Genomic DNA, 24,371 nt, shown 5'->3' on the forward strand with positions numbered 1-24,371 from the left:
TTCACAGATGTGACGTGTTATCTCATTGTACTTTTGAATTGTATTTCCCTGAAGACGAGTAATGCTGAGCATCTTTTCATGTGTCTCTTGGCTATGTTTATGTCACCTTGGGAAAATGTCCATTCGTGTCATCTGCCCATTTTTAATTGGATTTCTCATTTTTTGGGTGCTGTATAACTTTATATATTTTGGACAGTAAACCTTTATCAGATGTCGTTTACAAATATTATTCTGTAGGTGTTTTAGTTTTGTTGATTATTTCCTTTGTGACAGAAGCTTTTTATTTTTATGAAGTCCCATTATTTTTGCTTGTGTTTCCCTTACCTCAGGAGATATATCTACAAAGATGTTTGTACAGACAATGTCAAATAAGATACTGCCTGTGTTAGGTATCCTCTGGGATTTTTATGGTTTCAGGTTTCACACATAGTTCTTTATTCATGTTGGATTTATTTTTGTGTATGTTGTAAGAAAGTGGTCCGTTTGTGTTTTTGTTTTGTTTTGCAGGTTGCTGTCTAGTTTTTCCAAAACCACATGTTGAGGAGACTTTTTTTAAGTTTATGTATTTATTTTTGAGAGAGAGAGAGAGAGAGAGAGAGAGAGAGAACATGCAGAAGAGGGTCAGAGAGAAATGGAGAGAGAGAATCCCACGCATGCCCTGCACTGCCCTGAGATCATGGTTGGAGCTGAATCCACAGTCACACGCTGTGGAGACACACATGTGTCCCGAGTATCTTTTTTTACCCATTGGATATCCTTTCCTGCTTTGTTGAGAATTAATTGACCATATATGTATGAGTTCATGCCTGGGTTTCCATTCTATTGGTCTCTGCGTCTATGTTTTTGTTGTTGTTGTTGGTTGCCAGTACCATACTGTTCTGTTCAGTACAGCTTTGTAATATAACCTAAAGTCTAGAAGCGTGATGTCTCCAGCTTTAGTTTTGGTCTTCAATTTCTTTTGGCTGTTTGGGGTCTTTGTCACTCCATACATATTTTGGGACTATTTGTTCTAGTTCTGTGACAAATGTTTTGTTTGTGTGATAGGGATTTCATTACATGTGTAGATTGTTTTGTGGAGTGTAGACCTTTTAACAGTATTTTGTTCTTCCTATCCGGGAACATGAAATGTATTTCCTTTTCTTTGCGTCCTCTTCCATTTCTTTCATCAGTGTTTCAAAGCCTTTAGAGTACAGATCTTTTACCTCTTTGGTTAGGTTTATTCCAGGTATCTTGGGGTATTTGGTGCACCTGTCAATGGGATTGACCCCTTACTTTCTCTTTCTGTTAATTCATTATTTGTCTACAGAAATGCAATAGATTTATGTACATTGATTTCTGTATATTTTGATTTGTTGAATTCATGTATCAATTCTAACAATTTTGAGGGGAATCTTTCATGTTTTCTATAGAGACCATCATGTCATTTCCAAATACTGAAAGTTCTATTTCTTCCTTGCCAGTTTGGATGCTTCTTATTTCTTTTTGTTGTCTGATTGCTGTGGCTATAACTTACAGTACTATGTGGAATAACAGTGGTGAGAGGGATCATCCCTGTCTTGTCCCTGACCTTGGAAGAAAAATTTCAATTTTTCCCCATTGAGGATGAGATGAGCTGTGGGTTTTTCATAGATGGCCTTTATTACGTGCAGGTAGGTTGAGTACCAATATACTTGCTAGGGGGTTTTATCGTGAATGGACGTGACATTTTGTCAAATCGTTTTCCTGCATGTCTTGAAAGCATCATATTGTTCTTATCCTTTCTTCTATTACTGTGGTGCATCATGTTGATTGATCTCTGAATGTGGAACCACCCTTGCAGTCCGGGAATATATCCCACTTGATTATGGTAAATGATTCTATTAATGTATTATTGACTTTAATTTGAAGGTATTTTGATGTGGATTTATGCATACATATTCATCAGGATATAGGTCTGTAGTTGTATTTAAATTTTTTTTAACATATTCAAAGTATTTATTTACTTAGAGACATAGAGTTCATAAAAGTGAGGGAGGGGCAGAGAGACAGGGAGAGGGAGAATCCTGGCCATGCTCCACACTGTCAGCACAGGGTCCAACGTTGGACTCGAACCCATGTGCTGCAAGATAATGTCCTAATCCAAAATTAAGATTTGGACACTAAACCCACTGAGCCACACAGGAGCCCCGGCAGTTTTCATTTTTAGTGGAGGCTTTAACTGGTTTTGGTATCAGCGTAATGATGGCCTCATAAGATGAATTTGTAAGTTTTCCTTCTTTTTTTATTTTTATTTTTTGTAATAATTCAAGAAGAATACATATTATCTCTTCCTTAAATGGATGGTAGAATTCATTAGTGAAGCCATCTGGCCCTGAACTCTTGTGTTGGTGGGAAATTTTTTTTATTACTGATTTGATTTCTTTCTGTTTTCAGATTTTATGTATCTTCCCATTTCAGTTTTGGTAGTTTGTGTGTTTCTAGGAATTGTTCCATTTTTCTCAGAGTGTCCAATTTCTTGCATATAGATTTTCATAATATTATCTTCTAACTGTATTTTTGTGGTGTTGACTGTTATTTCTCCTGTGTTATTTGTGATTTTATTTACTTGAGTCCTTTCCTTCTTCTTTGTGAAAACTCTGCCTGGGAGGTTTTCATGTTGATTACTGTTTTCAAGGAACCAGCCCCTGGTTTCATTGATTTGGTCTAGTGTCTTTTTGGTTTCTATATTCCTTATTTCTGCCGTAATCTCTATTATTCCCTTCCTTCGGCTGTTCTTCTCATTCCTTTAGTTATAAGTTAGGATTGTTTGGGATTTTTCTTGCTCTTTATGGTAGGCTTGTACTGCTATATACTTCCATCATAGACTGCTTCTGCCGCATTCCAAATATTTTTACCAGTGTATTTTCATTTTCATTAGATTCAGTGTATTTTCTCATTGATTTCCTGTTTGACCCATTCATTTGGTAGCATGTTATTTAACCTCCCTTTATTTGTGGCCTTTCCCCCTTAGTGTGTGTGTGTGTGTGTGTGTGTGTGTGTGTGTGTGCGTGCACGCTCATGTGGTTAACTTCAAGTTTCTTAGCTTCGTGGTCAGAAAAAAATGCTTGGTCTGATCTCTGTCTTTGGATACCTGTTGAGGCCTGCTTTGTGACCTAGAATATGATCAGTTACGGAGAATGCCCCATGTGCACTTGAAAAGAATGTGTACTCTGTCATTTTAGTATGGAGTGTTCTGAATATATCTGTTAAACCCACCTGGTCCAGTGTGTCATTCAAAGCCATTGTTTCCTTGTTGATTTTCTATTTACAGGTTCTGTCCATCGATGTGAGTTATGTGTTAAAGTCCTCTAACATCGTTATATTATTATAAATGAGTTCTTTTATGGTTGTTGTTAAATGTTTTATATACTTGCTGGTTGCATGTTTGGGGCATCAAAATTTAAAATAATTGGATCTTCTTGTTTGGTTGTCCCCTTTAGTATGAGATAGTGTTCGTCTTCATCTCTTGTTACAGCTTTATTTATTTTTTAAATTTAAGTCTTAGTTGACATACAGTGCATTCTCGGATTCGTGAGTAGAATTCAGTGATTCATCCCTTACATACAACACCCAGTGCTCATCGCAACAAGTGCTCTTCTTAATACAGGTCCCCCATCTAGCCCAGAGCTGACCCATCTCCCTCCATGAACCTTCACTTTTTTTTCTCTATCATTAAGGGACACATGTGGTTTGTTACCACTCTTCTCTTTTCCTGCCCCCTTCCCATGTTTTCATCTGTTTTGTTTCTTCAATTCCACATGAGTGAAACCATATATTTGTCTTTCTCTGATTGACATATTTCACTTAGCATAACACATTCTAGATCCATCCACATCATTGCAAATGGCAGGATTTCATTCTTTTTGAAGCTGAGACATATTTGATTGTATATACATATGTATGTATGTATGTATGAATATATGCACATAACACACACACACATGCGTATACATGAATACACAGACACACACATACACAGACCCCACAACTTCTTTATACCTTCATCAAACGATGGATACTTGGGCTTTCCCCATAATTTAGCTACTGTTGATAAAACTGCTATAAATATTGGGTGCATGCAATTTTACTACTAGGTATTGACCTAAAGGGTACCAAACTACAGTCTCGATTTTAAAGTTTTTTTGCCCGATATAAGTATTGGTACTGAGTTTTTTTTGATACTATTGGCATGATAAATGTTTTTTCATTCCCTCAATTTAAATCTGCAGGTGACTTAAGTCCAAATAAGGCTTTGTAGGCAGCACCTAGATAGGCCTTGGTTTTTTTGTTTGTTTCTTTTTTTTTTTTTTTTTTTGTCCATTCTGTCCCCCTATCCAATGTCTTTTGATTGGAGAATTTAGTCGATCTACATTAGAGTAATTATTGATAGGTATATATTTAGTGCCCTACTAGTTGTTTTACCATTGTATCTTGATGTTTTCTCTGATCCTTTCTTGTCTGTAACAATTTTGGTCTTTCATTTCCACTAAAAGAGCCCGATTTATATATTCTTTTCTTTTGACTGGTAGTATATTTCTTTACTTATTTTTAATATTTTTTCTTTTTTAAAATTTAAGTCCAAGTTAGTTACCTTATAGTGGAATACAGTTTCAGGATTAGAATTTAGTGATCCGTCAATTACAAAATATATCCAGTACTCATCCTAAGTGCTGTCTCTAATGCCCATCACCCATTTAGCCCATACCCCTATTCAGTAACCCTCCAGGAACCCTTAGCTTCTTCTCTCTATTTAACGGTGTCTTATCGTTTGACTCCATCTCTGTTTGTATCTTATTTTTGCTTTCCTTTCACTACGTTCTTCACTGTTATGAATTTTCTCATCTGTGGAATTTAATATGATGTGTCTTTCTCTGACATATTTTGCTTATCATAATAAAGTCCAGTTCACTCCATGTTGTTGAAAATAGCAAGATTTCACTCCTTTTGATCGCCGTGTAATATTCCATTGTATGAATATACATCTTTATCCATTCATCTGTCAATGGTCATTTGGCATCTTTGCATAATGTAGCTATTGTTGATAATGCTGCTATAAACATTGGAGTGCATGTGCCACTTGGAGTTAGCATTAATGTATCCTTTGTGTAAATACCTAGTAGTGCAATTGCTGGGTCCTAGTGCAGTTCTATTTTTGGTTTTTGTAGCGAATCTCCATACTATTTTCCAGAGTGGCTACACCATTTTGCATTCCCACCAGCATTGCAAAAGCTTTCCCTTTGCATCCTTGCCAACATCTGTCATTTCCTGAGATGTTAATTTTAGCCATTCTGATAGGTGTGAGGGGATATCTCATTGTGGTTTTGATGTGTATTTCACTTATGAGGAATGAGTTTGAGCATCTTTTCACGTGTGACCAATCTGGATGTCCTGTGTGTTAAAGTGTCTCTTCATGTCTTTTTCCCATTTATTCTCTGGATTATTTGGCTTTTGAGTGCTGAGTGTGATAAGTTCTTGATAGATTGTGGATACTAACCTTTTATCTGATATGTCACCTGCAAATATCTTCTCCCATTCCATTACGTTTCCTTTTAGTTTTCCTGATTGTGTCCTCTGCTGTGCAGAAGCTTTTTATCTTGAGGTCCCAATAGTTTATTTTGGTTTTATTGCCCTTGCTTCTGGAGAAATGACAAGCAAGAAGTTGTTGCGGTCAGGATCAAAGAGGTAGGTTGCCTGTTTTCTCCTCTAGGATTTTGATGGTTTCCTGTCTTACATTTAGATCTTTCATCCATTTTGAGGTGTGGTGTGTGTGTGTGTGTGTGTGTGTGTGTGTGTGTGTGTGTGTGTGTGAGAGAGAGAGAGAGAGAGAGAGAGAGAGAGAGAGAGAGAGAGAGAGAAAGTTTAAGAACATAGTCCAGGTTCATACTTCTCACTGTCCAGGTTTCCCAGTACCATTTGTTGAAGAGACTCTTCTTTTTCCTTTGGATATTCTTTCCTGCTTTGTGAAAGATTATTCAGCCATATGTTTTAGGCTCCATTTTTGGGTTCCCTATTCTGGTCCTTTGATCTATGTGTCCGTTCTTGTGCCCGTACCATACTGTCTTGATGATTGCGGCTTTCTAAAGCACCATGAAGTCCAGAGTTGTAATGTCTCCATCTTTGTTTTTCCTTTTCAACATTACTTTGGCTCTTTGGGGTCTTTTCTGGTTCCATACAATTTTAGGATTGTTGTCTCTGGCTCTGTGAAAAATGCTGGTTTTGTTTTGATAGGAATTACATTGAATTTGTCGATTGCTTTGGATAGTATTGACATTTTAACAATATTTGTTCTTCTAATCCATGTGCATGGGATGTTTTTTTTTCATTTCTTTGTGTCTTCTTCAACTTCTTTTATAGACGTTGTATGGTTTGTTCTTTTAATTTTTTTAATGTTTATATTTGAGAGAGTGAGCGAGCAAGTGAGAGCGCATGAGCGGGGGGGGGGGGGGCAGAGAGAGAGAGAGGGAGACACAGACTCTGAGGCAGGCTCCAGGCTCTGAGCTGTCAGCACAGAGCCCGTCAAGGGACTCAATCCCACAAATGCAGGATCATGCCCAGAACCGAAGACGGCACTTAACCGACTGAGCCACCCAGGAGACCCTCTATTGTTTTAACTGTACTGATCTTTTCCCTCTTTGGTTGGGTTTATCCCTGGGTATTTTATGGTTTTCAGTGCAGTTGTAAATGACATCAATTCCTTGATTTCTCTGTTGATTCATTACTGGTGTATAGAAATGCAATCAACTTCTGCATATTGATTGTATATTCTGATACTTTCCTGAATTCCTGTATCAATCCTAGAAGTTTTTTGGTGGAGTCGTTCGGATTTTCCACGGAGAGTATCGTGTCTGTGAGCAGGGAAAGATTGATTCGTCCTTGCCAACTTGGACACCTTGTATTCTTTTTGATGTCTGATTGCTGAGGCTAAGACTTCCAACAGCATGGTGAATAACAGTGCTGAGAGTGGACATCCCCGTCGTGTTCCTGACCTTAGGGGGAAAGCTCAGTTTTTCACCATTGAAGATGATATTAGCTGTGGGACTTTCATATCTGGATATTCTCATGTTGAGGCATGATACTTCTATCCCTCCTTTCATGAGGTTTTTTTTTCATCAAGAAAGGATGCTGCTGCATTTTGTCAAACGTTTATTCTGCATCTATTGAGAGGATCATGTGGTTGTTATCCTTTCTTTTATCAATGTGATGTATCACATCAGTTGATTTGCAGATATTGAATCTATTGTGCATTCCAGGAATAAAATCCACCTCATTGTCCTGAATAATCCTTTTTATGTATTGTTGGATCCGGTTTGCTACTTTTTGTTGAGAATTTTTGCATCCAGGTTCATCAGGGAAATTGGTCTGTAGTTTTCCTTTCTGGTGAGGTCTTTGTCCAGTTTGGACTCAAGGCCATGCCGGCCTCATAGAATGAGTTTGGAAGTGTTCCTTCCATGTCTTTGGCCATGACCTTATCTTGTTCTTTCACTTGGGATGCATTCCTCTTGTCTTGGCATTTTGGTTGAGTATTTGCCTTCTCTGTTACCAAAGCTCATTATGTTACCTGCCTCTGGGATGAATGGCTATATGAAGAGGAGATCATCTAGTGTCCAGGGCCTGGCACATCACGGAGTGTCTGCGGTGTGTGTTGCATGCACTGTTTTGTGTTCTGGCTGCACTATCCTTCAAGCCAGTTGTATGAGCAATGTATGGTCCTTGGCCAGAATGTTGTGAGACTTTTCTAGGTCTGCTCCGATCTGCTTGTTAAGTGAGACTTGAAATGATTGCCACTAGAAGTGAAGCCCTGCATAACTGTCTGGTCAAGAGAGGTGTTATGGTCATGGGCTTCCCCTGGTCTTCTGGGGAATGGGCCAGCTCCATTGTGACTGAAGCAAGATTGAATGACCTTGAAGGCCAGTCTCGCCAGAACACAGGAAGTTGGGGTTGTCGTAAGCAGCTTAGGCACCCAGTGTGGGGATTGCCTTGGTTCCAGCAGATGGCTCTGTGGTTTTTTTTGCCTGGGGGGTGTGCAGAGCAGGGTAATGGCGCCACGCAGCTCCTCTGTCCTAGCTCTTTGTCCCCTCATTGTGAACACTGCTTCTCAGGGATGCTCTCCACGATGAGTGTATAATCTCCCCCACGGTGTGCACCAGGAGTTGTACAGATCACTGATTCAATGCCATCTGCCTGCAAGTTGTTGGCTGACTTCTCTTCAGGAGTAGGCCAGTGCCCTCATGGCTGTATCCCAGCCAAGCATGCTAACCTTTGAAACTACACATTCTCGGGGTGCCTAGATGGCTTGGTTAAGTTTCTGACATTTGATACTGGCTCAGATCATGACCTCTTGGTTGTGGGATTCCCTCTTTCCCTGTTGTCTTGCCCCTCCTTTGCATGTGCTCTCTGTCTCTAACTTGAATAAACTTAAAAAAGAAATAGTGGCATGGAATACCTAATTTAGGCAAGACTGCCTCTCTGAGGGGAATGGCAGGGATCTATCAGTTAAATTTCCAGCACTGACTAGGGAATTCTTTGCTGACTGGTTAAAGGTTACATTCCTGAAGGAATGAAATTAGGTTTAGTGACATGTGGCCTTACCGTAAGTAACTCCATGATGGGCCTGTGATTTTTCTTAACATTCCAAACCCAAATTTTTACACATACATTTTTTTCATTAAATGTATAGCCCTAAATAATACTTTAGGCATCTACTGCCGGCCCAAAGATCATATCCTGTGAAACTGTGACCATCTCCTAATCATAGGTAAAGATCGACTCTGTGGCTCTAAGATCTTTGTGGCTCTAATTTACTTTGATCTATGTTACTAAGATCTTTGTGAGTATGGGTTACTGCTGGCCTTTTGAAGTCTTTGACGCAGGGACCCCCGGCCAGGTTGCTGAACCATCACTTAGGCACAGAAGCACCCTTTACAAGTCACCCCGCCCTAAAGCGTTGTCTTTCCCTCTGGTACTTCTGGGGCTTACCCTTTGGCAAGTCACATATCCTCATGCAAACATGTCAGTGTGGACCAGAGAAAGCTCCTTGCCTGTGACTCCCCCTTCATGGTCAACTCTTATCCTTCTGAAACCCTTTGAACTCCCTATCGTTCGTCCAGTCTTTGGATGTCTCTTTGATTTGGAAATATTTGATTCTCTTGTATTCCTGCTAAAAATATACGTGAAAATATTAAAGCAAGGGTTCTTTACAATAAGTGAGCCAGTCACAATGCTTCATCTGGCCGCGTGTATGCTTTTATTTTTGACGATGTTCAGGCATGATGTGAAGTACATCCTGTAAACTCTGAGTATCATTCATTATCTAGCATGACCACCTTTATGGAAAGCCATTCAATGACATAATCGTTCAAGTTCAGAAAAACACTTAATTTACATACCACATAATAGAGTGGTATATATGTACGTTATTATCTTAAAATATGTAAAGTTGATGTTTCTATGAAGTGTTTATCATGCATTCAGTTTTCTGTACCATGAAAGCTAGTATTTAAATTAAACAATAGTAAGAAAAACAAGAATAGGTACATGTACATCACGAGTAACTAATACTGGAACTGGTGATATAATCTTATGTGTAGAAAAACCATGATTACTAATAATCTATTCTATCATGATGGGTTTCTATTTACCAAAAAAAATTGGGAACATAATACTGAGTATCCACATACATCAGACTGTTTTCTCACTATTGATGTCATAATGGTTGGTACATGATCACAATCAATGTATCAAAGAGATATGGTAGTATGAAGTAAAGTTTATATTTGTATTCAGATTGCTTCGGTTTTAACCTCTCCTAGCCCAGACTCATCCCAGCTGGCACGTTACAGTCATCCTGTCTCCTTAGGCTCTACTAGGCCATGACAATTTTTAGATTTTTCCATATTTTTCATAAGGTGCAAAGTTTTGAGGGTACGTTTGTAGAATGTATTTTGTAGAATGATCCTTGGTTGGGATATGTCTAACGTTTGTTCAAATGCTTAAGCCAGAGTTATTGTGTTTTGGAGCAGAAGATCCAGAGGCATAGTGCCATCCATAATTATCACTTCACATAAAGATTGTTTATTTTGAAGACTGGGGTCTTTTTTGGTTCCATACAAATTTTAGGACTGTTGTTCTGTGAAAACTGCTGTCGGTAATTTGATAGAAATTCCATTAATTCTGTCAATTGCTTTGGGAAGTATAGACTTTTTCACTATATTTGTACTTCTGATCCGTGAGTATGGAATGTCCTTCCATTTCTTTGTGTCATCTTGAATTTCTTTCATCACTGTTTTATACTTTCTGAGTATAGGTCGCTCACCACTTAGGTTAGATTTATTCATAGATATCTTATTTTTGGTGTATGACTGTAAATGGGACTGTTTTCTTAATGTCTCTTTCTACTGCTTCTGTATTGTCTACAAATGCAACAGATTTCTGTACAATGATTTTGTATCCTGTGACATTGCTGAATTCATTTATCAGTTCTAGCAGTTATTAGGTGGACTCTTTAGGGTTTTCTATATATAGTTTCATGTAATCTGCAAATGGTTTCGTTTCGTTTGTCTGCTGGCTGTGGCTAGGACTTCCAGTAATTTGTTTACTAAAAGTGGTATGAGTAAACATCCTTGTCTTCTTCATGACCTTACAGGAAAAGCTCTCAGATTTTCCCCATAAGGTTGATTATAACTGCAGGGTTTTCATAGATAACATTTATTACGTTAATGTATGTTTCCTGTAAACCTACTTTAAGGGGTTACATGCATGAACGGATGTTGTACTTTGTCAAATGTTTCTTTCTGCATGTATTGAAATGACTGTATGCTTCTTTTCTTTTAACGTTTATTAATTTTGAGAGAGACAGAGCGTGAGCAGGGGAGGGGCAGAGAGAGAGGGAGACATAGAATTTGAAGGAGGCTCTTGGATCTGAGCTTTCAGCACAGAGTCTGAAGCGGGACTTGAACTCAGGAATCATGAAGTCATGACCTGAGCTGATTTCAGACTGTTAAAGGATGAGCCACCCAGATGCCCCGATCATCTGGTTCTTATCCTTTCTCCTGTTGATGTATTGTATCACATTGATTGATTTGCGAATATTGAACCACCTTTGTAGCTTGGGAATAAATCCCACTTAATTGTGGGATATATTTACAGTTGGTTTATCTTCTTTTTGGATTGTACCATTTACTGGTATATACTATCCTCCTCTGTGTCTTGTTATGTACTTTTTTGAGTGTATTTTTTCTGATACAAGTATTGCTACCCCAGCTTTCTTTTGACATTCATTTGTGTGATATTTCTCTATCCTATCATTGTTGAGCTGTAAAGTGGGTCACTTGTAGGCATCTGAATCTGTTTTGTTTTTTCATCCATTCTTAGACCTTACCTCTCTAGATTGGAGCATTCACTCCATTTCCCTTCAAAATTGATTGTTATGTATATATGTATTGTCATTTTATTGCCTGTTTTGTTGTAGTTTCTAATGATTTTCTCTGATCCTTTCTCGCCTTTCTTTCACGTATTGCTTATTTTCTTTAGTGATATATTTTGATTTCTTTATCCCTATTCTTAGCATATTTATGACTGGTTTTAGGATATGGCTACTGTTAGGTGTTTATATAACCTCTTCTGCATTGAGCAGTTTGTATTGATGGTCATTTACCTTTGAACCCATTACTTTCTCCTCCCTAGGTTTTTGGTAAATGTTATTATATTTCAAATCCATTTCTCTGAGTACTTTAACTGATTTTTTTCCAGAAATGTTCATCTTTTACTTGAATTTGTCTTCTACCTCTATACTGTCACTGTTGGTCTCTCCTTTCCACTCAAAGAATCCCTCTTAATATTTCTTGCAGGACTGGTTTAGTGGTACAAACTCCTTTAGTTTTTGTTTGGGGAAGTCTGTGTCTCCTTCATCCTGAAAGATAGCCTTGCTGAATATTCTTGGCTGCTGATTTTTCCATTCAGCACTTTGAATATGTGATGTCACTCACTTCTGGCTTGCCAAGTTTCTGTTCAGAAATATGTAGCAAGGCTTATGGGTCTTCCCTTCTAAGTTAAGGACTGTTTTGCTGCTTTTACAAGTTTTTCTTTATTCTCACCCTAATTTGTAAGTTTGCTTACAATAGGTTTGTGTGTTGGCCTGATTTTGATGGGAGTTCTCTAGTCTCCTGGTTGTGGATGTTTGTTTCCCTCCCCCAATTAGGGAAGTTTTCAGCTATTGTTTCCTCAAATAAATTTTCTACCCCATTTTCTCTCCCTTCTGGACTCCTACAATATGAATACTATTATCTTTCCTGTAGTTACTGAGTTCCCTTAGTCTCATCTCACGTTGCAGAATTCTGTTCTCTCTCTTTGGTTCAGTGTGATTAATTTCCATCACTCAGTCTTCGAGGTCACTAGTTTGTTCGGCTGCTTCTTCCATCCCTCTGTTGTTTCCAGCAAGCATGTTTCTCCTTGATTGTGTCCTCAGTGTCTAACTATGTTATATCTTACCTCTGTCAGGGGTCTCACTCTTCTACTCATTCCACAACTCCAGTGAGTATCCTTATGATCATTGCTTTCAAATCTGTATCAGGTATGTTACCTACATCTCTTTGGCTTAGTTCTCTGGCTGTGGCTTTGACTAGGTCTTTCATTGTAGATAAATGTCTCTGTGTGTCCATTTTGTCTGTCCCTCTGGCTCTATTTCTCTGTGTTAAGAAAGTCAGCTGTGCCTTCTGATCTTGAAATGAATGCCGTTATTAAAAAGAGGTCCTGGAGTCCTCAGCAGTGCACGTCTCCGTTTATAGGACCTGGACCTTCAGGAGGATATCGTATGGGTATTGCTCACTCCCTGCTGTTGTGTCTGGGTTACTTTTCCTTTTAGTGCAGGTGTCTGCACTGATTGCGTGCCTGTTGTGGGCTGTGCTTGCTCTCAGTGGTGCCAGTGGGACTCAGGCAGGCCAGCTGAGTCAAGAATCAGCATGAATACATGTGTCTCCTGTGGCCTAAGCATTGTGTGAAATGCCATGTATACGTTGCCTCTCTACACAGGCAGGGACCTGGCTATCACTCATCCTCCTGGATAACCCAGTGCTGGGTCAGCTGACCTCCAAATACCAGGATCTAAACTCAAGGGAATTCAGCCCCCCTGGGTTTTAATGCCCAATGTTGTGGAGATTAGTCTTCCCTGTGTTGCTACCTGGTGTGAGGGCTCACTTTTTCTGCCCCTTCTGCAGGCAGACAGCCTCCACCTTTCTGACCTTCCTAACCTTTCTGATGCAGCTTCTCTCTATTTAGGTGTGGAGTTTCTTCTGCCAGTCTTTGGAACGCTCTCTGGTTCATGGACTTGGATGTGGATGTTATGCAGTTGAAAACATGGGACAGCGTGAGCTCAGGGTCTGCTTACTCTGCTATTATTAATTTTTTAAATGTCTTATTATTTTGGATTTTTTTTTATTTATTTTATTTTATTTATTTTTGGGACAGAGAGAGACAGAGCATGAACGGGGGAGGGACAGAGAGAGAGGGAGACACAGAATCGGAAAGAGGCTCCAGGCTCTGAGCCATCAGCCCAGAGCCTGACGCGGGGCTCGAACTCACGGACCGTGAGATCGTGACCTGGCTGAAGTCGGACGCTTAACCGACTGCGCCACCCAGGCGCCCCTATTTTGGATTTTTGAGACATGGGCTGACTCATATCACCCGTGCACTTCAGGATTAGAAAGGAACATTCCCACATTTGCTTCTAGTATATTGTGCTTTGAAACTCTCTTTAATGAGGTATAATTTACATATAACAAAGAGCCTCAATTTAAAGGGTATAATTTGATGAGACTTGATCTCATGGATACAGCACCATGAAGTCATATGGTTGCTCTCTAAACCTTAAATCATGATCCCTTTGTGTCTAGAGCTAATGTTGCTTTTGAAGTAAGGACTTTTTTTTTTTTTTTTTTTACGTTTTCGGGTATTGGCCAGGTGTCTGAATGCCTGCACTAGGGTACCTACCTCCTTTTCGGATAGACTGTATTCCCGTAAGTATTGCCATCGCTCTACCTTTGGACTTTATCCTGCGTTGTATCTTTCAGTCTGTTCACTTAATTTTGTTGCAGTACTTTAATGCTGAGGGATGCATAATTGGATTGATTTTCACTAAATGGTACAGGCTGCAGTTCCAATCGTGACAGAAAGCACATGCTTCCTGTGTTAGGTACTCAAGAGCAAGGCAGATACCCTGGGCACTTGAGCTGAGTATGTCACTCGGTGTTTTGCCAGCCCTCTTCCCTTCCGTGGGAGACAAGGGTCTCGTTTTGGTCACACAGAAATGTAGGTGAAGTCAGCAGAGAAGGGTCCCTTCTCCTCTCTTCCGTTTGTCTCTCAAACTCCCTGTCACTACCTTCTGCCTGTCCCTTTCCCTGACTCACTCCCCCAGGCCCACTGCTCCATTCCAGCCATGATAAGGGTGTCCTCCAGCTGCTGGCCTCTGCTCTGCCATCACTCAGTGAGGAAACTACAGGAGGATTATGTAGTTCATGGGTCTGATTAAGAAATCTCTGCTCCTCAGCGTCCTCCTACACGTGGTGCTGTCTGTGGAGACCTGGCATCCTGGGCGTGGGTCTGACCCTCACTCCTCTCTACAGCTGGTTCCTCATCCTTCTCCACCATTAGATCTCAGCCATTTCCTAAGGACAGATACCTGTCTGACCCCAAGGCACCATGGAGTCAGGGAATATTCCCAAAATAATTGAGCATAAGCACCCCATCAATCTAGATATAGATAGTTCCCATCACCCCGGAAAACTCCCTCAGGTTCCCCTGCACAAAGGGTGATCTTGCTTCTATCCTCCATCACCACCATTTCTGGCACTTTGTTACCTGTGTGTACAGGAACCCCACTGTGTGCACTCAATGGGGAGCGAGAGTAGATGGCCCTAGAAGCAGACGCTGACACAGAGACAAAACGATGAAAGGTAGATTATGGGACAGTAGGAAGGACAAAGTGGAGGGGACATGATGGGCAGGGAAAGCATTCAGGTAGATCTGACACCTTCTTAAAATGTATATACAAACACGATTGTCTGTCACCATGCAGTCCTCTTCAAATTTCAAAAGAGTTGTCCTATAAGGCAAAGAGATTTTGGTTTATTCCCCTGTGATCTTATGTTTTCCTACATGCATTCTGTCTTCTGTAGTTTATCTGTGGCCTCAGATGAACATTTTAGTGTGTGGCTGCCTCTGTGAGATTATGTGTAATAGAAAATGATTATCTTCAGATCTAGGTCTCTGAATGTACATATTCTCATACTTATCTTTTCTTTCATTGTGTGACAGGGCCCGAATTCTAATAGAAAAATGAAGGACATTGTCTTATTTTTTAAAACAGTGAGTCCCACTCCCTGGGCTGAGTTGTTAACAGTCTTAGTTTAATGAACTCCCGTGACCATCTTTTTTGGAGGATCATTGTGTGGATATCTTAATTGAAACTGTGAGAAGCGTGAGGGGACAATTCCCAGAGATTTTGCAGATGATTTCTGCACTGAATGTCTTCTTTTTCTCTTGTTCTTGGAAACAAATGTTATCCCTGTTTTCACAGATAACACAGCTGAGGCTCTGTGTAGGTCCCACTGAGAACTGGTATTAGGGCTGAGACAGCAGGAACACAGGCAAAACCTCAGTATATTGTGAGAGAAGTTTGAGGAGATGCAAAGCTGTAGTCACGATGATGACAGGGGTCCAGTAGTAGTGGCATCTGGCCAGCCCTGAATTGTAGGATGACTCAGCTGATCTAGACTCTGTCTCCACTTTTAGTCTCACTGAGGGATATGAACTTGGGCATACAGCATTTTCATAAGACCAAGTTAAATTCCCCATATCTCCAGGGCTCTTTTCCCCCCACAAATACCAGAACCTTCGGGAAAATCCAGAGAGACAAGAATCTTTTTACATGATTACCTGCGTGCACTTTGGCAACACACTGATATTTTGGAGATGAACGGTGCATTGTGCACTGATAGTAATCCCACACAGCAGCTCCGTATGGACCTCACACTCCCTGCTCAGGCTGCAGCCAGGAATGACCTCCAACTGCATCTCACTGACCCCAACACCCTCCCCTCTGCACCTCCTCAAACTCTGCTTACTGTGCTCAACTTCCCTTCTATTCCTGTATGATTCAAGGTTCCCCCGTTTTTGCCCTGGATCCTTCACTGGTGTTTCCATTTTGGTGATTACAAGGTCTGAATCATTTAATGAATGTCCCTCTTTCACACGGGACACCTGATGCTCTAAAAGTTAGAGAACCCAACACATTGTGTCTCCAACATACGCACCAGTACTGCCGATATGTCTGCTTTTGTGTAAAAAATCCTCTTTCATTTGACAAGAGAAACGTATAGCTCATTGTATTACAGGGACATGACACTGCCCATTGTATGTATGTCCTGAGAAACTTGAGATATGCTACAGTGTCCTCAGGCAGTTTGTAGTTGGATTGCCAAGACTCACAGCCATCTCTACATCATTGCCACAGTCAATCATGAAGAAGATGAATATACTTTACCAGCCACTCATCCAATTCAGGTCATCTTAACAAATAGAGTAGGTGGAGGAGGGGGATGTGGCCTATAACCCATGACTGGTGGTGAAGGGTGGTCCACCGGGTACAGCCTGCAAGGCAATCCTGGGAAAGGACCAGGACTCTTGCATACAAAATAGCCTGCGGAAAAGAAATGAGAGGTATGTTCATAGGACAGAACAGAGCACCAACACCAGCAAAAAGCAGAAACCCAAAGCAGCAGTGCTCATATCCTACTAGTTTCCCCACCACCAGATTCCAAGAGGGCAGCATCAGTGCCAAAATCTCTACCCATACTTTGGGTTCCACTTACAGCTTTGAGGTGGGAAGAGGATGTGATTGGGGTAAACTAATGTCCCCACGTGTCTGGAAACGTAGAAACAGCAAGGGCCCTTTTCCTAGAAGATTTATAGGCTGAATACTAAATTAACAAAGTAGCATATTCCAGATAGGAAGGCAACTATGTCCAGGATCACACTCCACCCTTCATCCCCTCCACCACAGAGGCTGTTTATTGTGCATGTGAAGAACTACAGAATGAGAAGGAATGACAAAGCCAGTGTCCACACATGGAATCATAGCCCTCGTGGCGCAAAGTTCTGCCTCTAAGCCCCTGCCTGTGCCCAAACTACTGTCCCGACAATGGGGTCTCCTCCTCTCTGGAAGTGCTATCCATGGGCACAGAGACATATGGGGAGATGGGGATCCTGAGGGCCTGTAGAGGAACTGGGAAAGCATGCTCTTAGAGAAACAGGTAGCCTATACATGTTAGTTGGCCTATACATGTTAGTTAGGTTCAGCTAATTTATTTGAATTCAGAGGTACTTCTCAGCTTAAGTACAGTACATTTTGCAGGGTAATTGTGTTCTCTGGAAAAATGAGCTGAAATTCTAAAAGACAAAATTAACACAAATGCACTTTGATGTCTGGTGTAAGTTTCCATGTTTTAGCTGTACCTGTGACACAGGACACGAGAGAACGTGCTCAGGTGAACACAAGCGAAGGACACCGTGGGGACTTGCCACACAGGTAATTTTGGATTTTTTCTCTTCACAAATTAAGTTCCAGTGCATGTTTTCTATGACAGATATGCCACCTCTTATAGTTCAGAGTGTGTGTGCCCAGGGCACACCTGAAGGGATTCTGGACAGCATGTTTACCAAAATGCTGATAGGTATGAAATTTACTTTGTCTAAGACCATTGTAAATGACACATGCAAAAATATAAGTTGGAGTGAAGGCAGTTCACATTTTCAAGTTGTAAGGATACCCACAGATGTTTCTGAGCACGTTAAAACCCTCAATAGAAGGAAACAGGAGAGGAGGAAACAGCAAGAGCAATGATTCCACATTGAGGAGATCCACAAAGAATGAGGCAAGGTAGGAGACTTCCAAGTGGAGTGTGGTGTCATCCTCCTTGATTTATTCCAGGAACACATTAGAAAAGCCCTATGGCCCCCACCTTTAGGCATGTTTAGCTGCTCAAGTTACCACAAACAGATGCCAGCTGGGAAAGAGGGAAGCCTGTAGACTCGGCGGTAAAGGTTTTGCATTTGGGGAAAAAAAAACAAAAACAGCAGACAGCCCATACTTCACACAAACCAGAGAAAATGGCAGGAGGGTGTCCTGTACAGAAAGATGTGGCGGTCTGTAAAGAATTAGAACTGAAAATGGCCACAGCATTTACTTTGTGCTTCACGGCAGTTTTGGCAGAGCCAGTGTCGATGTCACTCTTGGTTGTGACTCCTACTTCTGGACATGCAAAAAGCTCTAGAAGGGATGGAGGTTTATTTTGATTTGCGTAGACTGTTTGGAGGTCAAAAACAAAACAAAAAACCCTCCCCTCATACTTCGAACAACTTAAACTCTTTGTCCCAGTGAGATCCCAAATTACATGCACAGGGTGTCTCACATGCCTCCGGTGATACCCAAAAAGAACTTGAAGAACCATCCCTTGTAACTTGATGAAGACTCCTAAAAGCCCTGACTCAGATGTATTCACTCAGCGAACAACTATGGATGGCTGGGGGCACAACTAGATGGACGTACGTTACATTGTGCCTCATGCCTCACAGATCCCAGCACATGGACTGTGTACAGGGCATTTCTGCTGAAGCGCTATGTCTGATTTTCTGCATATGGCCCCATTCCTTTTCCACAAGAGATGCCTGTACCAACCCATTGTGGGGGAAAGGACAAAGATGAGATCCTGAGAAACTTTTGAGGAATGTGGTAATGGCAGCAGACACATTCCCCTTGCATCACAATATCTGTGGTACCGCCTCTACACCTTGGCCCAAGACCTAACAGCAACAAAATAAGGTGAGTGTGTTTTACAAGTCAACTCCTAGTGCTCAGATCATCTTACCAAGTGTTGCAGGTGGAGGGGTTCTGAGTGGCCTCAGGGCCACTAAGGTTCAGGAGGTGGACGTGCGTAATAGTCCATGGGGGTGGGGCGTCTCCAGGGTAGGGCATGCAGAATCGTCCAGTTAACAGAGGAGGTCCCCAGGATCCAGACTGCCCTGCAGAATTGACAGCTACATCCATATGCCAGACAAGAGAACCAATACCAAAAGCAGCTGTAACCCAGAGAAGAATGTGTCAGCACTTGCCACCTTCTCTACCACCAGGATCCAAGAGAGTAGCATCAGTACCTGAAAACTCTGTCCCTGCCACTGGATACCACCTACAGCTTGGGGTAGTAGATGCAAGAGGTTAACCTACTGCCACCACACATCACTGCCCATGTCTGTGGAAGAAAATGGCAAGGGTCCTGTCCTAGAGGGTTAACAGAAGTAATTACAGATTAATGAAGTAGCATTCTCCAGACAGGCAGCCATCGATGTCCAGGTTCACCCTGCATCCCTCCTCTACAGCAATTCCAGATGCTCTGCTTTTGGTATATTAAGAACACACACACACACAAAAATAAGTAGGAATACACGGCTCATATTCCGCTCATGGAATCACAGCCAGTCCTGGCAAAACGTTCTGCAGCCGGACCCTCTCTATGCTTCCTTTGCTCTTCTCCCTGAGAAAGGAGTCTTCCCTCTTGAAGTGTTGTCAAAGGCCTCTGAGACCTCTGGGGAGTGGAGGATGCCTGGAATCCTGCAGGGGAATGAGAGACCTCTGTGAAGAACAAGTTACTTGTGGTGAATGTCTACAAAGCTCAGATGTGTTCATCTTAATTCATAGGGAATTCTGACTTTAAGCATACTACAGGACACAGAGTAATTATGTGCAACAGAAAAAAAGAAGGAGAAATTCACATAACAGATTTCATGCAAGTGTTTTGGTACAAAACTCCTGGTATGTGTCATGAGACTGTATGAGCTCTAACAGTGACTGGGGACACAACCAAAAACTGCTCATAGAAACACAATTGAAGGACACAGTGTTCAAACTATTTTTACCTAAGGTATAGGTGGAGGATTCCAGGCAAGTCATTTACCAACAAAGACAGGAAGGTGATGACTGATGACACTGGCTTTATCTAGGACCACTCTAAATGGCACAGGGCACAACATATAAAGTTGGAGTCATGAGGTCGTTTCTAACCGGTTCATCTCCTAGCCAGAATCAAGAAAGAAAGACACAGCAACCACACTCTTCCCACCGAGGTGAGGTCTGCAAGGGGTCACCCAGGCCAGGAGACTTCTGTTTGGAGTGTGCAGTCATCCTCCTCTCGTTATTTCTTGAAACTCACGGAAAAACCTAAAGGTACTCAGTCTCTAAGCGCTTTTGGCTTCTAAACTTACCACAGAAAGCTGACAGACTAAAAATTGAGAAGCCTGTGGGCTCCTGGGTTATGAGTGTGCGTTTCGAAAACAAAGAAGAAATAGACATAGCACACAACACGCAAAACAAGACAAGGCTGGGTGAGCGTGCTGTACATAAAGATGAGGGTTTCCCAAAAGAGTTACAACTGAGAATGGCCCCGGCATTTACCTTGTCCTTGTCTGCATTCTTGGTACAGCCAGAGTCGCTGTACCTCACAGAGGTTTCAGCAGTTTCTCAATCTACTAAAGACCCTAGAAGGGACAGAGGTTTATTCTGCTTTCAGAGGACTGGGCATAATGAAAACAATCCCTCAACTCATTCCTCAAATATCTTAAACTTTTCCCTTCAGTCAGGTCCGTGACCAGAGGCAGAGGGTATCCCACATGCCTCAGGTGACCCCCAAGGATAAGGGAGAGAACCATCCCCTCACCTTGATAAAGACCTCACGGTGCTCTAGTTCATGTTGTTTCATAATTAATCACATAACTGTGGACAGGTCAGGCACAACTAGCAATTTAGAATTCATCAGTAAAACAGTTTTCTCAGTATACATCATGGGAAATCACGATTTCATTACAGATAAAGAATTAATATGAGGATGCTTGGATTCATCATCCGTCTCTTAATTTTGGCTCAGGTCACGATCTCACAGCTTGTGAATTCAAGCCCAGCATTGGGTTCCTCACTGACAGTGTGGAACCTGCTTGGCATTCTGTCTCTGCCTCTCTCAAAATAAATAAACTTAAAAAAAAAAGATTACTGGTTTGGCATATATCCTCAATGAGTCCTCAAGAAGCGTGCATTTCTTCTGACTTCAGGCAAATTGTTCAATCTCTCAGCTTATCTACAAGCTGCCTTCCACATGAGAGCAGTTAGTATATAAGGAAAGACTAATTTGACACTATAGAGAAATGGAAAACTGTGAGAAGTTAGCAGTGAAGCTGCAGAGTTACACTGATACCATCAGGGGACTAAGCTAAGCTTTATGGAACTTCAATTGAGGGATGTAGGAGTACAGTTCCCAAAAACAAACAAAAAGAAAGACCGTTAAAACTAGTGAATAAATGACCTTCTCCTCAAATAAACTAAAGTCTTCACATTGAGTCCGGGTGGGAAGAAGGATGAGGCCCATGTCCTGTCGTCCTTTCCAGGCTCTTCAGACAGGGGGATGCTAGAGGAGGTGGGAGGGTCACCGGTAGAGGAGGGGCATGAGCTCCACCAGTCTCAGGGACAAGTGCCTCACTGACTGCGGCAGCAGAGGAGAACACCCTTCTGTCACCCCTTCAGACCACCTGCTGTCCTTAGTGCTTGTGATTCTTTCCAGACCACACAATGATCATCCACAGGAACAAGCTGCACAGCAGAAGTTAGATTGCGGCACATCACAACGTGCCTCTTACCTCTCCTCGGAGGATTCTGCATCTCTGGTGTTGCAGCCATTGGTTTCTGCCTCGTGTATCCCTCAGGCAGCCTCTTTGCTTCCATCCCGTCCAGTCTTGGATACAGAAAAATGATGGACTTCTATAAGAGTTGTAACACCACGTCGTCTACTAGACAACTAACAGTGCAGGCGTCATCCCTGGAAACACCCATAAAAACGCAAGTCAAATGACCACACCTGTATTTCAAGTAAGCGACCTCCCTGCCCTGCTCCACCATCTCCCTGTCCCAGATCTGAGTCTTGATCTGGGGGAGAAAAAACACATCCACCTTCAGTCGGAAGGTGGTGCCACACTGTGCACCAAAGAAAGAGGAGGAAACAAGAAAACACTTACCTAGTTGTCCTGAGCATTCTTCTCATGAACTGCAAGCTGAAAAAGCCAACAATGAAAAGCCTGTGGTCAGGGATTCCAAGGGCCACTACACTCACCCGCGTGAGGTGCTAAGGCTTCAGTATGTCAGGCAGAACTCAGGTTACCTGGTATCTAAAGGGGAGCTCTGCCTGCTGCAGCTGTTCCCGTGTTTGTTCAATTTGTTGCCTGTGAGTTACAATTGCTCTTGTCAGATAAGGCCCAATATTGGGTATGATTTTAAATAAGCTGCCCACGTTCCCAACAACCTCATATCTGTCCCCTGATACAATTTATTCTTACACATGAAACACTTTGCCCATGATTATCAATGTACAGTAGGATCAAAGCTCTTGTTACATCCTTTCCTTACTCATTATTCCATGCCTGTAGGGTTCAGAGTTCATAGAGTTCCTTCCCATTTTCAATCTTTCTCTAACTCATCATGTGACAAGTGTCTTTTATCATAAAGATCTATTCTTCTATAACTTATATCCTCACCATGTTTCCCAGGGTTGCAAAGACGAGGGCCATGAAATGGCACTACCACGTTGATGGGTATGATTCATTGTACGACACACTGCTTTCCTACAGATGATGACAATTGACACCACCCCCGAGGAATGTTAGCATGGACAAAGTTTCCACACAGTCTGGCCACTACTTGAGATCTGCAAATGTTTATAAACTTAATTGTTTTATTCTTTCTAAATTTACCTTTTTTATCTGTTAATACTCTATGTATATGTTGACTTTAAACATTGCAAAAAGATTAAAAACCAAAAAATGAACAGCGGTTTCATGAGCTTCTGGTAATTACTAGCTGAACTCACTTGTACTTGTTTATTTCTTGTGTAGCTATTTTCTTTTTTTTCCTAATGTTTATTTTTGAGACAGAGAGAGAGTGAGCACATGCATGAGCGGGGGAGGGACAGAGAGAGATGTAACAGAATCTGAAACAGGCTCCAGGCTCTGACCTGTCAGCACAGAGCCTGACATGGGGCTCGAGCTCACGGACTGTGAAATTATGACCTGAGCTGAAGTTGGACACTTAAACGACTGAGCCACCCAGGCGCCCTTTCTGTAGCTATTTTCAAATTTTACCCGCAGCTGCCAGCTGATTCTTCTTTGCCGCCAGTTCACAGTGTCATTTTCAGCTTCCTAAGATGGGAAAAATACATACACAGTCAGGACCAAGGTCCAGAAGTTCTCCCTTTTTACCTCCCAGCACTCTTGAAGGCCTATGCAAATATCCCTTCCCCCACTTCTCCCATAAATGCACAGACAACCCAATCAGAGAAATGAAGTGAACACCCCATTTAAGTTCAAGAAAATTCAACTTCTGTCTGCTGCCACGTCTCTACTATTGGAACTGTCTTTCTAGTTCTCTTGTTTCATCTCCTTTATCATAAAGTCATCAAATAACATTGTATTTTGTGCCTTCCCAGAGTTGGTCTTTTGTTTGATATGGCGAAGACTCATTTCATCAGTGAGTGAAAAACCATATCTGACCAACTGTACCCATTAGGATGAAGCAGGGGATCATCACTAGTCTTACGCCTCCGTGGGGAGCCCTGATTCTCAGTCCAAAAGTTGTACCATGACACAGGCAATCACCTGAAAGACGACCTTCCAGATTATGGTTTCACTAACATTGCAGCTCACTCCCAGACATCGCTAGAGTTCAGGACTGCAACCCCTGCCTCCACCTTCAAAAGGCCAATCTTAGAACAACATCATCTCCTGACGTACAACCTGATATGAACTGTCACACAGTCTGGGTTTACTTCCAGGAAAGAGATTTCAGGTGGAAAACTCTCAACTTCATGGAGCCAAATCTACTTTAACAAGACTCATTCCGTTGATAGTGAAGGCAGCCAAAGGCAATGCTTGGCAAGGCTGGGTTGCTGTGTTGCCCTCAGACTATTTTGTTTGTGGTGTTGACTGAGATGGTTTCAACTTAACACTTGATGTACTCAAGAATCACATGAAAAATTGAAAATCTCTTAGAAAATGACACAAAAGCACTAGACAGAGAAAGGCACATGCATTTCCTTCTGGCCTCTCAGGCAGTCCTTCGGCAAATGCTTGCTGGAGTGGTTGTAATGTAGTGGCTCTGTTGTAAGGGGTTGAAGATAGACAGGTGATCAGGGTGTTGTACCCACTCACAGAAAGAGCTTACGAGTTAACAAAAACAAGATGCCAGTGAGACAGAGCAAGCCCTAACCCCAGCT

At 41.6% G+C, this 24,371-nt stretch overlaps 3 long non-coding RNA genes across 4 annotated transcripts in view; 1 reads left to right on the forward strand and 2 right to left on the reverse strand.

Moving 5' to 3' along the window:
- Nucleotides 1-24,371, reverse strand: part of LOC128774139 (uncharacterized) — a 163,804-nt gene that overhangs the window by 57,116 nt on the left and 82,317 nt on the right. The window lies entirely within an intron of this gene.
- LOC128774137 (uncharacterized) lies at nucleotides 13,238-22,965 on the forward strand. Its single transcript, XR_008418552.1, has 4 exons — nucleotides 13,238-13,389; nucleotides 13,972-14,027; nucleotides 17,504-17,596; nucleotides 22,651-22,965. It is a non-coding gene; the product is annotated as an uncharacterized LOC128774137 (long non-coding RNA).
- LOC128774138 (uncharacterized) lies at nucleotides 21,779-22,658 on the reverse strand. Of its 2 annotated transcripts, XR_008418553.1 has the most exons (4): nucleotides 22,266-22,658; nucleotides 22,123-22,158; nucleotides 21,966-22,033; nucleotides 21,779-21,842 (listed from the first exon to the last, which is right to left on the reverse strand). It is a non-coding gene; the product is annotated as an uncharacterized LOC128774138 (long non-coding RNA). The 2 variants fall into 2 exon arrangements; XR_008418554.1 differs by lacking the exon at nucleotides 21,966-22,033 and having other exon boundaries at nucleotides 21,781-21,842; nucleotides 22,123-22,151.

This window comes from Panthera pardus, unplaced genomic scaffold (assembly GCF_024362965.1).
Source record: "Panthera pardus isolate Hobbes unplaced genomic scaffold, ASM2436296v1 HiC_scaffold_297, whole genome shotgun sequence".
Classification (NCBI taxonomy): domain Eukaryota; kingdom Metazoa; phylum Chordata; class Mammalia; order Carnivora; family Felidae; genus Panthera; species Panthera pardus.